A 15,905-nucleotide genomic window follows, 5' to 3' on the forward strand; every position below is an offset into this window, starting at 1 on the left:
ATTGATCTACCTGTCTTAGTGATGTTGCCAAGTATCTTAATTACCTGATTTAGAAAAGGAGTTCAACATACTTACAATTAGGGATGTCGGAGAATTTCTCCACGAATCTCCGGGAGGCCGAATGCCAACGCATTCGCCCCCCCGAAATTGGTGGGGAAATTCTCTGACACCCCCTGCCCCCCCGGATGGGACTTACCTTGCGCGCATGTCCCTCGCGGCGGTGGGTCCCGGCGGCGGTTTGGCGGCGGCGGCGGCAGCCGGTCTTCTGACTGGCTGCCGCCGCCGCCATTTCCAAGTAAAGTGTAAAAAAAACCCAAAAACATGATAGGCTACGTAAATCTTTACGTAGCCTATCACAGCTGACTTTTTGGGGAAAAAATGCATACGCAAATGGTGGCGCCCATGGGCGCCGCCATTTGCGTTCCTTATTTGGGCACGAGTAGTCTACGTAAAGATTTACTTAGACTACGGTGAAAATAAGGGCAACGCAAATAGCCCATGGGCGCCGCCACTTGTGTACGCACTTTTTTTTTTCCCTAAGTCAGCCGTGATAGGCTACATAAATCTTTACGTAGCCTATCACGTTTTTTTTGGGGGGGGTTACACTTTACTTTTTTCTTTCGCGGCCGGGGAGACGGGGCGCTCCCTCCCGGCCAGAATTTCAGCGGGGAGGAATGGGGCGCCTCCTCCCGGCCAGAATTTCAGCTGGGAGGGGCGGGGCGCCTCCCCACCCGCCAAGAATTTTGGGGGGAGAACCGGAGCGCCTCTCCCCCCCCCGAAAAATGCTGCGGGACCAGGTAAGGGACTTTCGTCCATCCCTACTTACAATTCTTAGTTTTATTCTGTCTGAACTGGGTGCCTTCCATTTCTTTAATCATTCTTTTCTAACTCTGTTAGTCTGAGCTGGAAAAAAATCCTTCTCCCTTTTTGGAACCATAAATCCTGGAACAGTAGTGTTCCCAATGCTAGGGAACTTGGGGAATGTATTCCTGGGCTGCCCGAGCCAAGAAAGAGGTATGCTGGGAAAAATGCATTTGAAAGGTTCTCTTTCACTCAAGGATGCTAAAGTTCCAGTGTTCCCAGCACTAAGAAGGGAAGGAGAGAGGCCTCCTCCAACAAGATCTCCCTCTTTTTTTGGCTGCTGCTGCTGTCAGACAATGCCAGGCAAATAAAGAGGGGAAAAGGTTCATGGGGAGGAGGATTGGGGTTCCCAGATGTTGGGGACCTTACAGGAATCCTATCATGCTCCTGATGTAGTCATAGGGAGAGTGACAGTGTTTTCAAACTTCAAAACTGGGCTCATAAAAAAAACAAGCTATTTTCCAACAGTGGCGAAAAATAACTCTGGCGAGCTCAGTTCCCAACGGGGATGAGAGGAGTTCTTCCATCTCTGATATCAGTGCCAGTTCTGAGCATTCTGTCAGATTCTTGTATTACAAAAAGTTATAATACGAGAGAGAGCTATGCAGAAGAAGCAAGCTTCTCAATCGTTATGGGGTAGGAATCAGGTTTAGCTCCTCCCTCAATGTTGTTGTGTGGAAAGGACCATGGTTTAGTGGTAGGGCCCATGCGCTTCATGCCAAAGATTCCAGGTTCAATCCATGGCATCTCGAGGCAAGAAGGACCCCCTCTACCCCCAGGCGATGGGAAATACCTTTGATGGAGACCTTGGGAAGCTACAAGTAGACAGTACTGGACTTCATGGACAAATACTCTGACTTGCTGTAAGGTAGCTTCCTATGTTCATTTTCTCCCAGGTAAGTGAATGCATGCAGTAAAAGCACTGCAGTTGGGGAGATGTCATGCTGAGGGCTTCCTCTAACCTGATCCTGGCTGTATCACCCATGGCTGGACTGCCCGTATCCTAGAGGAGATCCATGGATCTTTGTGATCAAAGGGCCCCAGGGATTCTTGTAATACAGGAGTCCTCCACAATCCATCCAGTCTTTCAGAAATGATTGAAGAACATCATGGCAAGGGGGAGACCAACCTGGCCGCATCCATCAGCCAGAGAAGGAGCAGCTGCAGGGAGCTTGCTTCACCCCTCCCTGCCAGAAGGAAGGCACAGCTGCCACTGATAAGTCCCTGGGACTGCAGGCTCTGGCCTCATCCATTGGTCAGAGAGCCGAGGGAGACTGCCTTCCCCTGCCTCCCAGAATAAACTAGGGATGTACGAAAGTGACTTACCTTTTCGTGGACTCTGTTCATGGTGGTGGGAGGGAGGTGTTCCGTCCCTCCCCCTGGAATCCTCGATGGGGGGGAGGCAATCCAGTCCTCCCCCCCGGAGTCCTCGATGGCCAGCTGTGCTCCGTGGCGGCTCTGCGGAGCAGCCAGCCAGGCCCAAGCCAGGGCCATCCGCAGCTGGATTTCCGGCCATGGAGGGCTCTGGGTAAAAAAAAAAATGCGTACGCAAATGGCGGCGGCTACAGCCGCCGCCATTTGCGTTCCTTATTTTGGCACGTCTTAGTCTACGTAAACATTTATGTAGACTAAGACGGCGAAAATAAGGGGAACGCAAATAGTGTATTTGCGTATGCACGGGGGGGCGCTATTTGCGTTCCCCTTTCTTTTCTTCGTCTTAGTCTATGTAAATATTGACATAGACTAAGACAGCCAAAAATAAGGAACGCAAATGGCGGCGGCTGTAGCCGCCGCCATATGCATACGCGTGCATTTTTTTTTAAACCTAGACGTGATAGGCTACGTAAGTCTTTACATAGCCTATCACATCTATGGGGGGGGAAAGAAAAAGACCAGACTGCAAATGGCGGCGGCGGCAGCCGGTCGGAAAACCAGCCGCTGCTGCCACTGCCGAAGCCGCCGCTGGAGCTGCCGCCATCCGGAACATCCGCCCCAGGTAAGTCTCGTCCTGGGGGGGATCCGTGGGGGGTGGGGTGTGTGGCAGGCCATTCCGTGATGGATTTCGGGGAGCTGAATGCACTGGCATTCGGCCTCACTGAGATCCATTGTGGAATTCTCTGACATCCCTAGGATAAACGTCATGGCAAGAAGGAGACCAGCCAAGCTCCATACATCAGCCAGAGAAGGAACTGCTCGGGGAGCTTGTTCCATCCTTCCCTGCCAGCAAGATCACCTGTAAGGATTTCAAAACCCAGAACTGGTGCCTGAGTTTTATTTTCTACCTCCTCCCTCCCAATCCCCTTTCCTTTTGTGTTATGTCTTTTGGATTGTAAGCCTGGGGGCATTTATTATTGCAAGCTGCTCTGGGGGTCTTTTTTGGCTGAAGAGTGGGGCAAACATGCTGTACGTAAATAACAAGCAAACAAATACGTGTCTGCAGTGAACAGGACAAACTCACCCCAAAGTTTGCAAACAAACAAAACTCTTAATAACGATATTGTTAGTTGCTTGTAATGAATCTTCTCACATCTCTGATCGAGAACCAGTGTGCATCAAAATAATTTCCTATGCCTTGCTACAAATCAATAGATTTAATAAGCACACAGAACAAAGAATTCAACCGAGACATTTCTTCATTTCCAGATCAATAATGCAAGGAAACTGATAACTTCATTACAGAATGCCATAATGAATGGCAGAATTAAACTAAGAAGTTGTAAATGTTTACAAAGCTCAATTTATCGCTCTTCACAGGACGGAGACTAAACTGAAAGTAAACTGAAAACAAAACTATTAGCACCATATGATACTCTTTGATGCAAGCAATTTATTTACATTGTAAGCCTTTAGAGCAGGGCTGGGAAACCTGCAACCTCCCAAGTTTTTTAGACTCCAGTTCCCATCATCCCCAGCCAGCCTGGTCAGTGTTGTAGTCCAGCAACATCTGGAAGACCACAGGTTCCCCACCCAAGGGGGGTGGCAAGAGAGAGAGAGAGAGAGAATTCATGTTTAAGGGAATCCTATTTAATATTCTAATTTTCAAATGCCAACATCTAGGGATGTACGAAAGTCACTTACCTTTTCGAAGGGTGACATTCGTGGGGGGGGGAGGCACTCCGTTCCTTCCCCTGAAATTCTGGCTGGGGGGGGCGCTCCATCCCTCCCCCCCCAAATCCTGGCCGGCTGGCTCCACAAACGTTGGCACGTCTTAGTCTACATAAACATTTACGTAGACTAAGACGGTGAAAATAAGGGGAAGTCCCGCCAGGAAGATTTGCCAAAGGTAAGTCCCGTCCTGGGGGGGGCAGGGGGCAGACCGTTTTGCCACTAATTTCGGGGGGGCAAATGCGCTGGCATTTGGCCCCCCTGGGATTCGTGGCGAAATTCTCTGACATCCCTACCAACATCTGAACAAAACCACACTCTATATGAAACCTGCCAGTAAAGGTCACTTCACACAAAATATATACCATTTCCATGTGGAAAATGCCATGAATTTTCTCCACACTGCTCAGCATGGTTGATAAACACCCATATGTTTGTTCTGTTTCACCATGTAGGCATGCAGTGGGAAAACACAGCTGATGGCAGACAGATGTCAAGGCACGTATCTTTGTACACATACTCCCAATTTGATTTTCTCTGTCAAATAGGAGGAAGGCAATTAGAGATGGCAGAGAATTCCTCCACGGATTCCAGTGAGGCTGGATTCTTTAGAATCCGCCCCCCCCGGAATCCATGGCGGAACAGCCTCCTGCCCCTCCCGTCCCCCACTGCAGAATCCCCCGGGGCAGCACTTATCTGGAGCAGATGCGGCAGATGCGGCGGCGGCGGTGGCGGCTGGTCTCCTGGCCGGCTGTGGCCAGGCTGCTGCAGCCACCATTGGTGTCTTTGCAGCCATGATAGGCTACGTAAGAATTTACGTAGCCTATCACAACTACCCCCCCCCAAAAAACACCAGCATACGCAAATGGCGGCTACAGAGGCCGCCATTTGCGTCCCTATTTTTCGCCGTTCTAGCCTACATAAATATTTACGTAGGCAATTACGGCAAAAAAAAGGGAACGACAAATAGCATAGTGGGTGCTATTTGCGTTCTTTTTTCCCCCCGCCGTTTTATCCTACATAAATATTTATGTAGGCTTTTACGGTGGAAAAAAAGAAACGCAAATAGAGCCCACTACGCTATTTGTGGTTCCCCTTTTTTCCACCGTAATTGCCTACGTAAATATTTACGTAGGCTAGAACGGCGAAAAATAGGGAACGCAAATGGTGGCCGCCATAGCCACCGCCATTTGCGTACACCGTTGGGGTTTTTTTGCCCAGCTGTGATAGGCTACGTAAAGACTTACATAGCCTATCACGACTGCTTGGCTGGATGCAAATGGCGGCCGCTACGGCTGCAGATGGCCCTGGCTGGCTGGCTGCTCCACGGAGCTGCTGCGGAGCAGAGCCGACCGGGCAGGATTCCGGGGGGGGGAGGACCAGATTGCCTCACCCCCCGTCGTTCTAGGGGGAGGGATGGAGCACCTCCCCCGACACCACGAACACAATCCGCGAAAAGGTAAGTGACTTTCGTACATCCCTAATATACACCAAAGCTGAGGGTGATGAAGCAGGTTGGGAGATGACGAGAACACAAGTAAGGGAGATCTCATGATGAGATACAACTAAGAGCTCAGCAGTGAGCCTGCTCTGTGACGGTAATGCTGGTGAACCTCACAGTGTCATCATGCAGAACTATTCCCAAGTGGTTTGGGGCCCAGCAAGAGATTTGGTGGAACCCTCAATAGCATTTGTGGTATTGCCCAGAGCATGGTCTGAAGGCACATAAGGCAGCCAGCTCGCTGTAGCTATGCCTGGGCAGTGCCTGGATAGGAGACCACATGGGTACCCTGAGGTCCACAGTGGAAGAAAGGTGGTATATAAGTGTAATGATAAAAAAAAAATGTTATTGAGAAATTTTGAGGGCCAAATCACTCATATTCTTCTTGATATGGATTCCATATGGGGGTAGCCTTCTTTCCCCCATCCAAGAATGCCCCTGGGAACAATTCTATGTCATAACAGAGAATCATTCCAAGGGACATTTTGTTCTTCACAGCAACATTACTGGATGGCTGCAGTTAGCTTAGCCATCATTTGAATGGCCAGCAATTTTACTTTTAAAAAAGGGGAACCTTGGCCACCTCACCAAAATATAAGTATACCCCCTCCCATTCTGAAGGGCTGTGACTTATCCCCCTCTGAAAGTGGGATTCACTTCTCAGTAAACAGGCACAGGATAGCACTGCAAGTCTCACTGATTTCCATGACAGAGAGTTTAGCATGTGCTTAACTCTCACATTAAAATCGATGGAACTTCACATTTTTAGTGTTGGCTGGATCACTCCCTTAGGCCTTATTTTATTTTTGCTGGATGTCTCTATGTTTAGATATTCAGTTCAGATTTCAGTGCAATTTTCTATATCCAGGATAATGGATTTAAAATGCTCTGCGTTCTTGACCATTGGCTGGTGAGCTAGGGTTAAGGATGTACGAAAGTCACTTACCTTTTCAAAGGGTGACATTCGTGGTGGGGGGGAGGCACTCCGTCCCTCCCCCCGAAATTCTCTCCAGCTGGCTCCGCTCCGCCGAGATTCTACGGAGCCACCGGCCAGGGCGACCCGCAGCCGGACATCCGGCCACTGGGCAGCCTGCAGGGATGCAAATGGCGGCTGCCGTAGCTGCCCCCATTTGCATCCCTGTATTTTGTCGTGATAGGCTACGTAAATATTTACGTAGCCTATCACGGCAAAAAAAGGGAACACAAATGGCGACGCCTACAGTGGCCGCCATTTGCGTTCCTTTTTTTTTTTTTTTGTCGTGATAGTCTACGTAAGTATTTATGTAGCCTATCACGGCTATAGTGATGAAGCAAATGGCGGCCGTGGACGCGGCCACCATTCGCAAGTCAGAGCGAATGGCAGCAGGCAGGTGTCCCATTTCACGCGCCTTTCGCAGGGGGGGGGGCTTTGTTCCGCCATGGATTTTGGGTGGCCGAATGCACTGGCATTCGGCTTCACCGAGATCCATGGTGGAATTCTTTGACATCCCTAGCTAGGGTGGAGTGAGGGGATGATTTCAAGCTCTGTTCAGTGAAGTCTCCTGTACATGAAGTCTCTATATGTATATGGCCTTGAGTGCCATTTTGCGGTAAAAGGTGGGTACAAATCACATAAATACATATGTTTAAACTCCCTTCTTTAAATGGGAATTCTAGGAAATATATATTATCTTCTGGCCTAGGAGGAATAAAAAGAACAACATACATGACACATCCCAGAGTTCAGATTGGCTTAGAATGCAGGGACAGCATACAGAACTCAGTTTTAGTCTCATCTGTCATTTCCCATCCTCTCCCTCACAACTTAGTAAGTTTATAAAAATTGTGGGAAAGATGGGGGTGGAGGAAACTAGCAGATAAGAGAGTTGCACTGGCACAAACAAAGCAATAATTAGTTGAGGCAAAATTCAGAGAGTAAGGTAGTTGTGGCTGGCAATGGCTTGGAGGTTTTTGAACTAGGAGCATTGGTTGTCATCCCTGTTGCTGTTTAGTTCAAATTAGAAAGTCAAAATACTTTTTTAAAAAATTAAAGGCTGCAGTCCTATACATGCTTACTTGGGAGTAAATATATAGTAGACATGCATTGGATTGCACCAAAATATCTTTAAGAAGAAGAAATAAATTTGTGACCCATGTTCCATTGGAATGCTCATGGACAGAAGGTTTATCAGCTAATGTCCCCATAACTTGAGCTGAAACAAAATTTGATACAAGATGGAAATTTGGTAAAATGGTAAAGATCTAAAGTCTTGATTTTCAAAAATTTGCAGATTTCATGGTTGAAATTTAGCTTTCAATGAGAAATTATTTAAAAATCCATAAATAGTAAGTTATGTTAATGAATGTTAAGGCAATCATGGTTAGGGTTAACCCTAACCCTTATATTCTGTGGAAATGTCAAAAATAAATTTGAATTTTGGGACTGGAAATGCAGATTTCAGCAAGAAAATTTTGATTTGGAGTATTTCCATAAAATATTTCTGAAACAGAGGGTCTCTGAATTTACCCTCATAAAAAGTTCAGGATAGGGTAGAATAAAAATGTAAATATTTTCAATTTATTTTTTTCAATATAAATGTAAATATTTTCACTTTCAGTATAATAAATTGATTGCAAAATGTATCAGGCAAAACTGTCATTCTCCGTTTTATATTTAGATCTCCTCGTTGTCATGTAATACTCTCTCCTTGTAATTTTTTTGACCACAGAAACAGAAGGAGGCTGTCCTTCTCTCTTTCAAACTTAGAAATGTCCATGGAATGAAGAAGTCAAGCTGTGTGTAACCCAACTCCTTGGAAGACTCATGAAGTACATGCCAAAAAGATTTGCTTCAAGGTGACTGGAAGGAACCCAGAAGAGCTTATTTATAAATGACCTATGTTGGAGTTCCAGTTCCCTTGAATGCCCGTATCTGACTTCTTCTGTAGGTACATGTGGAGTTCTTGGAGGATTACACACATGGGGGAGGGGGGAGAGAGAGAGAAAGAGAAAGAGAACATTTTAATTAATATAGAGAGGGGTTTTTTTTTTTAATGAAACGTAGGACATGAACTGATTTTCTTAGCCTCCAGGGAGGGTTGTCAAATGCATTTCCATGTATGGATTGTGACTGGCCCTGCGGAGAAATCACCATTAACTGAAACAGCTGGTGAGTTTGGGCTATGGGGCTTGAAACTCCTGAAACAGTGCTCCCAAACACTGCAATCAAAGCAATCTGAAAACACCCTGAAATAGCTGTCTCACATAATGCATGTAATTAAACACAAATGCAGGGCGGGGGGTGGGGTGGGATTGCATTACATGTTACAGATTCCTGGTTTTGGCTCTGACTGAGCACTGCTTGAAACTGCATTAAAACATGCAAGCCACTTGGAGATCTTGGGAGGAAGAACAAGGTATAGGTGTAATGAAATGAAATTATTTCAGAAGGGAACAGGACATTATAATATCAATTTTCTCCTGAGAAATTTCAGTAGTTTTATCAGAACTCTTTTTGCTTCCTTTGAAATTATATAGATGGTTCATCTAGGGGCATCTCCAAGTCTTTCCTGGAGAAGAGAGACCTTGTATCACTTAAAAAAGCCCTAGACACTTCTAGACCACAATGCTCTTTATGAGGGACTGCCTTTAAAAACAGTCCAGAGCCTTCAAGGGGACCAAAATGTCAGATTGTTTACTGAGGCACAGAGATCAGAATATATTACTCAAATACCATTTTGTCTACAGTGGTTGCCTATTATTTCTGGTCTTAATTTAACATTTTGGTGTTAACCTTGGAAGTCTTAAATGGCTTAGGACCTGATTATTTCAGAAATTGCATGCTCCCACATGAATCTGCCTTGAGATGGGCATCAGAGGCCCTGCTTTCTGTCCCATTGTTACAGGAGATTGTGAGGGGAGGGGAGGTATGAGAGACATGGTCTTTTGGTGGTGGCACCAAGACTGTGGAACATCCTCCCAGTAGTGGTATAGTGAAGCAGGGGCTCACAGGATTAAACACCATGACTTTTTGATTAACCAGGATGATGTCATCTGCCCCCATTCCCCTGACTTCACAATGTTTCTCCCTGGTGCTGGGAAAAGGAACTCCTGGAAGAACTTCAGCTGGTGGTCTAATGCTGTTTGGTGTTATGTCCCTCTCTTTCCCTTTCTCATGCAATTTCAGGTCTTTCCAACCAAAATCCAGCATACTAACCACTACATAGCCCTTTGCCAACCCACTATTCTATGACTGTCAGCTGATCCTAATAAATTATGCAGAGAAAATGGGTGGTAAAAACATGGATCTGAGGAAAGGGGGAGCCAAGAATGAAGTTGGACTGGAGAAAAAATTGAAAGTAGGATTGGAGCAGGAAGTCAGAAAGGTAGGGACATGGCACGGGGTGTATAGTCCTAGAAACCCACCTCAGTTTAAAACAGCCTTCCCCAACCTGTTGTACTCCATATGTTATATGAGAACATAGGAAGAGCCACACAGAGGCCAACAAGCTGCCCATGGGAAACCCTCAAGCAGGACATGAGTGCAACAGCAGCCTCCCACCCAAGTTCCCCAGCAACGGGTGTACATAGGCATACTGCCTCTGATACTGGAAGTAGCAGCCATCAGGACTAGTAGCCTTTGATACCCTTATCCTCTATAAATGGGTCCATTCCCCTTTTAAAGCCATCCAAATGGGTGGCCATAGGGATGGCACAGGAGTCCAAAAAGGGGGTGGAATCTGATGGATCCCCTCCCCAGCCTCCCAGACCCCACTGGCTGAGCATTGGGGCTCTGACAGACTCAGCTGCCAAGCACCCCAGAGCTTGGTGAGCAGGTGGGAGCACCACGGCATCCCAGTGTTCTTGCTCTGGCCTCCTCAGGAGGAGGCCAGGGAGAGAGTGCTGGAGGCTGGTTGTGACGGGACCCATCCTGCCTCCACAAGCTGCCAAGGGCTTCCTTAACAGCCAGCATGGGGACGAAGGGCCTCGGAGGCAACGCAGCTCTCTCACCCTGGCCTCCTACTGAGGAGGCCAGGGCAAGGGTGCTGAGAGTTGGCCGCACTGAGGACTTGACATAATGCATGAGGGCTTTTAGCACCTCTCCCCCACCACTGATGCCCCTGTGCGGAGCCAGGTGAGGGATTTGAACATCCCTAGGTAGGGATGCTGGAGAAATTCGAGACAGATTAAAATGAGCTCAGATTTCTAAGAATCCGACCTGCAGAATCTGCTGCGGAGTGCCCCCCTCAGGCTGTGTGGAGCCCGTGGACTTTTGGATTTTTTTTTTACTTTCCTGAAATGTACGCATATAAATCCATAGAAAAACACGTATGTTTCTGCTGAGGAAACATTGAATGAAATGGGGGACAATATGCTAAATGGTACGTACTGAGGTAAATTATGTAAATACTTACGTAAATATTATGCAGTTGTTTACGTATTTTTCTGCATGACAGAAAAACAAATATTCTCATCTGTCTCGGGGCGGATGATGGAACGAAAGGCGCCTGACAATCTGTGGAACACAGACATCCCTAAGTAGGGATATACGAAAGTCACTTACCTTTTCGCAGATTGTGTTCGCGGTGGGGGGGGGGAGGCGCTCCATCCCTCTCCCTGGACAAAACAAAAACAAAATGACATATGCAAATGGCGGCGGCTATGGCAGCTGCCATTTGCGTTCCCCATTTTTCACCGTTTTACCCTACGTGAGTATTTACATAAGCTATTACGGCGAAAAAAAAGGAATGCAAATAGCGCCCACTACACTATTTGCATTCCCCTTTTTTTCGCCGTAATAGCCTACGTAAATATTTACGTAGACTAGACTAAAATGGCAAAAAATAGGGAACACAAATGGCGGCCACCATAGCCGCCGCCATTTTCGTACGCTTTTTTTTTTTTTTTGCTTGGCTTGCCGTGATAGGCTACATAAATACTTAATGTAGCCTATCCCGGCAAAGACCAGGATGGAAATGGCGGCCATGGCAGCCGGTCAAAAGACCAGCTGCCGCCACCACCGGAGCTGCCGCCATCCAGAACATCCGCTCCAGGTACGCCTCGTCCCGGGGGGAATCCACAGGAGGGGTGGGGGGGCAGGCTGTTCCGCCACAGATTTCGGGAGGCCGAATGCCAGTGCATTCGGCCTCCCTGAAATCCGTGGCAGAATTCTCCACCATCCCTATCCCTAAGTTGAGATTAGCAAGGGATGCTAAAAGCAACAAAAAGGCTTTCTTCAGATATGAGCATAGTAAAAGACAGAGGAAAGAAATGGTGGTTCAGCTATTAAATAAGGATGGCAAAATGATAACTAGGGATGTATGAAAGTCACTTACCTTTTTGCGGATGTGATTTGTGGTGGTGGGGGAGGCGCTCTGTCCCTCCCCCTGGAATCCTTGATGGGGGGGGAGGCGATCCGGTCCTCCCCCCTGGAATCCTGCCTGGCCAGCTCCACTCCGCAGCGGCTCCGCGGAGCAGCCGGCCAGGGCCGTCTGCAGCCAGAGTTCCGGCCACGGACTGGCTGCTGCGGATGCAAATGGCGGCCGCTGTAGCGTAGCACTGGCCGCAAACTGCAGAAGTCAAGCGGCACGGAAGGTACACAATTCGTACATCCCTAATGACCTCCCTGGTAAAGGCGAAGTACAGGCTGAAGGGGCGGGATTGCAGCTTGAGATTGATAGGCATATGGTCAAGGAACACCTAATTATTCTGAATGATTTAAAATCTCCAGGGCGAGATGAACTGTGTCCTAGAGTAATAAAGGAACTGGCAGAAGAACTCTCAGAACCACTGTCTATTCTCTTTGAGAAATCACGGAGGACGGGTGAAGTGCCAGATGACTGGAGGAAGGCTAATGTTGTCCCTATCTTCAAACAGGGCAAATTGGAGGAACCTGGGAATTACAGACCTGTCAGTCTGACATCAATACCTGGGAAAATTCTGGAGCAGATTCTAAAGCAATGAGTCTGTAAGCACCTTGAAAACAATGCAGTGATTACTCGAAGCCAACATGGATTTGTCAAGAACAAATCCTGCCGGACGAATCTGATCTCATTTTTTGATCAGGTAACCTCCCTTGTGGACTGTGGGAATGCTCAAAGTGGGCTAGATGAAAAAACGATCCGGTGGATCCACAGTTGGCTACAGAATTGGTCTCAAAGAGTGCTTATCAATGGGATCTTCTCAAACTGGGGAGAGTTAACGAGCGGGCTACCACAGGGCTCAGTCCAGTGCTCTTCAACATTTTAATTAATGACTTGGAGGAGGAGGTACAGGGAATGCTGATCAAATTTGCAGATGACACAAAATTGGGCGGGATAGCTAATACCTTGGAAGACAGAAACAAAATTCAAAGTGATCTTGATAGACTGGAGCGCTGGGCAGAAAACAACAGAATGACATTTAATAGAGAAAAATGCCAAGTTCTGCACCTAGGAAAAAGAAACTAAAAGCGCAGTTACAAGATAGGGGATACTTGGCTCAACAATACTGCAAGTGAGAAGGATCTTGGAATTGCCAGATGAATCTGATCTCATTCTTTGATCAGGTAACCTTCCTTGTGGACTGTGGGAATGCTGTGGACATAATATGTCTTGAGTTCAGCAAAGCTTTCAACAAAGCACCCCGTGATATCCTGATAGGCAAACTAGCTCAAAGTGGGCTAGATGAAACAATGATCTGGTGGATCCACAGTTGGCTACAGAATTGGACTGAAAGAGTGCTTATCAATGGGATCTTCTCAAATTGGGGAGAGGTAATGAGTGGGGTACCGCAGAGCTCAATCCTGGGCCCAGTGCTCTTCAACATTATTATTAATGACTTGGAGGAGGAGGTGCAGGGAATGCTGATCAAATTTGCAGATGACACAAAATTGGGCAGGATAGCTAATACCCTGGAAGCAAGGATGTACGAAAGTCACTTACGTTTTCGTGGATATGATTCATGGGGTGGGGGAGGTGCTCTGTCCCTCCCCCTGGAATCCTTGATGGGGGGGAGGCGATCCGGTCCTCCCCACTGGAATCCTGCCCGGCTGGCTCCGCTCCGCTGCGGCTCCGTGGAGCAGCCGGCCAGGGCCGTCCATAGCCGGAGTTCCGGCCATGAACTAGCTGCTGCGGACGCAAATGGCGGCCGCTGTAGTGGCCGCCATTTGCATCCAGCCAGGCTGCCATGATAGGCTACGTAGGTATTTATGTAGCCTATCACAGCAGGCAAAAAACAAAACAAAACAGCGTATGCAAATGGCGGTGGCTACGGCGGCCGCCATTTGCGTTCCCTATTTTTCGCTGTTTTAGCCTACGTAAATATTTACATAGGCTATTACGGGGAAAAAAGAAGGGGAACGCAAATAGCGCAGTGGGCACTATTTGTGTTCCTTTTTTCCTGCCTTTTTAGCCCACGTAAATATTTACGTAAGCTATTACGGTGAAAAAAAAACGAACGCAAATAGTGCCCACTACATGTCCAGCCAGGCTGCTGTGATAGGCTACGTAAGTATTTACGTAGCCTATCGTGGCAGGCAAAAAAAACCCAGCGTACGGAAATGGCGGCAGCTATGGCGGCCGCCATTTGTGTTCCCTATTTTTCGCCATTTTAGCCTACATAAATATTCTGTTTGCCTATCACAGCAAACAGCACACACAAATGGTGGCCACGGCAGCCAGTCGGAAGACCAGCTGCCGCCGCTGCCACTGCAGCCACTGCCGCCGGAACATCCGCCCCAGGTAAGCTTTGTCCCGGGGGGGGGGGGGAATCCATGGGGGGGCGGGGGGGAGTCCGTTCCTCCTTGGATTTCAGGGGGCCGAATGCCAGTCATTCGGGTTCACTGAAATCTGTGGCAGAATTCTCCGCCATCCCTACCTGGAAGACAGAAATAGGGATGTACAGAAGTTACTTACTGTTTCGCGGATCCGCTTCACGTTGGGGGGGAGACGCTCCGTCCCTCCCCCCGGAATCCTCAATGGGGGGGAGGCACTCTGTCCCTCCCCCCTGAGTGCTGCACGGCTGGCTCCGCGGGGATTCCGCAGAGCCGCCGGCTGGCTCCGCCAGCAGCCAGACACCTGGCCGCTGGGTAGCAGGGACGCAAATGGCAGCTGTCGTAGCTGCCACCGTTTGTGTCCCTGTATTCAACTGTGATAGGCTACATAAAGACTTATGTAGCCTATCATGTCTGGGTTAAAAAAAAAAACGCGTACACAAATGGCGGCAGCTACGGCCGCCGCCATTTGCGTTCCTTATTTTTGGCCGTCTTAGTCTATGTAAATATTTATGTAGACTATGACGGCGAAAATAAAGGGGAATGCAAATAGCGTAGCGGGCGCTATTTGCATTCCTTTTGATTCACCGTTTTAGCCTACGTAAATATTTACTGGAGGCACATCCTCAGCATGAGAGAGGATATTTGCTCATCTTGTGAGGAATGGGCCCCTTTGAAGGGATCATGTCCCTCTTCCTCAGAATTAGGCCCTCCTCTCCTAAGATCCCCATTCTCTGTGACAGCAGAGGAGCGGTCACCCAAGGACTGGGCCACTACTATTAGGTCCCCAAAGGTTTCATCCACCTACTTCTCTCCTTCCCTTAGCATCTCCAGATCAACAACCTTGGCTTCAAGGGAACAAACCTGCTCCCTGAGAGCTTAAGAGCTCACACTCAGGACTTCTGTCCAGCTGGCAGACAGCCATACATATGACACTCAGTGCGATACACCGGAAGCACAAGCAGCTGAGATAGGGTGTGCAGGTTTGGTAGAACTGTTCCGTCTGCATTTTGTGGCTTGTTTGGTGCTTCTCTTCCACTCCTTGGTGAAATTGGATTCCTTCCAATGTCACGAATTTATGCAAATTTGCATTTGCGCAAATTCACACTTGTGAAAATGCACAAATCCCCCATAAAATGCACATTTTCATATTTTAGCCTTTATGCATTTTCAACCAGTGGTTTCTTTCTTTCTTTCTTTCTTTCTTTCAATTTTATGTATTTTTCTATTTGCCTAAAATTCCAGAAAGTTTTTTTTTTTTTTAACAGTCTGCAAGTCTGCAGAATACTTGCAACTTGGGAAAAGGCGGTCTGCTGTGGAATCCGTGAGTGGGGTTCTGAACTCATTTGATTCCATTGTGGATTTCTCTGACATCCCTAAGCTGGGGAGACTGCAAGAACAAAATGGGATAGAAGCTGTAAAATAAAGAGCATACCCACACCCCTTACTGTATGGTAATAGGGATGGGTGAATCCCCCAACGTCCGGTCTGGGGAAGTGGGGGTCTGTCACAGGGCAATTCAGGCTGCTTGGGGCCCCACCAATTTCTCTGGAGCCCTGCTGCATCCACCACAGTTGGTGGAGTGGCTCTCCAGCTTTCTAAAGGATGTGATAAGCTAATGGCAGTTGCCATTAGTCTATCACGAGAAAATTACAGTCACAAGTGGTACATTTTACACCATTTGTGGCCATAAAGCACTTACTCTTA

This window comes from Heloderma suspectum, chromosome 2 (genome assembly GCF_057233095.1).
Source record: "Heloderma suspectum isolate Gila_16-S chromosome 2, 16-S_ref, whole genome shotgun sequence".
Lineage (NCBI taxonomy): Eukaryota > Metazoa > Chordata > Lepidosauria > Squamata > Helodermatidae > Heloderma > Heloderma suspectum.